Consider the following 2,385-nt stretch of genomic DNA (forward strand, 5'->3'; position numbering starts at 1 on the left):
ACCAAAGCCCTTGTCAGTCAGGCAGTTGAGGAGAACTGAGGTCATGTAGTGACCTGAGATGCACTGTGATGTGCAGGAATCGATGTGGAGACCAAGGACAAGTAGCACCTTCTGCTATGAAGACACCCTGACCTGGGCAGGGAAAATAACATAGTGGTAAAAGATTCTCATGCTTGAGGGTCTAAGCTCTCCTGTTCCATCCCCAGCACCACCACAAGCCAGAGCTGAACAGTGCTCTGGTCTTTCTCTGTCTATATCTCTTTAAAAGATATCTCATTAAAAGAAATTATTATTATTATGTTTTAATGAAGACATCCAGACCTGTCTGTTGTATAAGGGAAGTCCACAGCAGGAGTCTTGGAAGAATCTCCGCCATGCACAGATGCTCATTTGAGTGATAATTAAAATTTATAAACCATGTGGCATGCTTTTTGGTTACACATTTTGATAAGTTGTTACAACTGTTTTGCCAGTGCCTCCCTTGGTAACCCAGTAAAACTAAAAAGAATTTGGTATTTTAAAAGTAAGGTCTAAAATCAAGATTTATTTTATGAGTTAAAGAAACAGAAAAGCAGAAAGAGTCTAGTAATGCAGGAGAGTTTTCATGTGCTGTGTGGGAGATTGAAGTCATATGTGCATACAACGTGTGTGCTCAGTCCACCTGGCTTTCTCTCTAGCTCCATAAAATGTGGTATTAATAATATTATTATTTACTCCATTGTTTCTGGTGGTCATTAAAGTGGGAGGCAGAGAGAGAGAGAAAGAGAGAGAGAGAGAGAGAGAGAGTAGAGAGAGTACCTGAAGCAGCACTGCTCCACCATTCATGAAGCTTCTCCCCTGTAGTTGGGGCTTAGGAGCCTGGACCCAGGTCTCTATGTGTGGCAATGTGCATGTTGTACTGGGTAAGTGGCCACCTGCCCTCAAATGTATGGCTGTCTTTGTGCCACAAAGGAAGTGTAGAGCAGGCATCTACATCAAGATATTCAACATGGAATTTGAAAACAAGACAAAACAAAAGCAAAATGCCATATGTGGACATGTCAGACTTTGAGTGTAAAGAGTTTCAAATGGGGGCCCTGAGATGGCTCATCGAACAAGGTGGGTGATGTGTTTGTTCATTTTATCCAGTGACAGGTTCTGAGTTCAAGTGCTGGCGCTGCATGGGAGTACCATGTGAGGCACCACAGGACCTCCAAGGATGGGAGAGTGGTACTTTGGTCCATCTTTGACTCTCCCTCTCCCTCCATTCTTCCTCTCTTCTCTCACTCTCCTTTCACTCTCTTCCTTTTGAAAAACAGAGTGAAAATTGGTCGTGAGGAGCCATGGTACACTATGCACATGTTCAAAGTCCTAGATTCACTTTCCACACTGGAAAAGAAGAAAGTGGTCAATGACATGTCTGCCTGGGAACCTGCATTTCTACTTACTCTGACCATCTCTATCATCAAGTGTCGCCAGGGGGCTCCACTCTCTGTGTCAAGGAGGTTATTTTCCCAGCCCCTCCATGTCCCTCTAGTCACTGAATGCTCCCAGAGGGAGCCCAAGGACAAATAAATATCATCACCGATCACGGGAGAGAGGACGCCATTGGCAAGAACAGGTGATGCATACAGCAGAGTGAGCAGAAATTGTTTTGGGAGAACTGCCGAGAGCCTTTCTCAGTGCCCAGTGGCATCTGCAGATGGAGAGCAGAGAGTATTGAAACTGCTGGAGCCTCTGCACTGACTGGTTCAGTGGGAGGGTGACTGAGGAGGCCAAGGGGAATGGAAGAGCAGTGAAGCCCACTTTGGCTCAACCATAGTAGACTGGGACTAGCAGTAGATGAGCTCTGGTTTTCCTTTTGAACTCTCCTTGCGGCCCTTCCTTTTATTTATTCAATACTTTTTTTTTATTTTTAAATAAGCTGGAAGCTACACTCTCAGTAGGGCTTCAAGGCAAAAGGGAAAGACTTCACTGTGGTTAAAAATAATGAACTTCACTGGGATGTATCAATCCATTCAGTACAGAAAATGTAACAGAAGGTCAGCGGTGGCTTCCAGGGAGAAAAGTCTACCTGTAAAGGTTTATGGGGGGAAATAAGACCTACCATAGTCAGCTGTGTTGCTGTGTCCATTGTGAATGCTAATTTAAGTGACAGCCTTAGACCTCAGTTTACTATAGCTGCAAGGTACCAGGCAGAATTCACTCATTTGTGAAGTCTGGAGTCATTTGGGCTTCTGGTACTGCACTCTGTGCTCTGTGGATAGTGAACATGTGATACTTAGAACTCCAGGGATGGCCCTCCATCACTCAGCCTGGAGGACAAGGCTTGACTATGAACAGAACTTTGCATGTCAATGTAAGGAACTGACCCCAGGCAAGGAATAATCTATGGAATAACAATTA

This window comes from Erinaceus europaeus, chromosome 3 (assembly GCF_950295315.1).
Source record: "Erinaceus europaeus chromosome 3, mEriEur2.1, whole genome shotgun sequence".
NCBI classification, from domain to species: Eukaryota; Metazoa; Chordata; class Mammalia; order Eulipotyphla; family Erinaceidae; genus Erinaceus; species Erinaceus europaeus.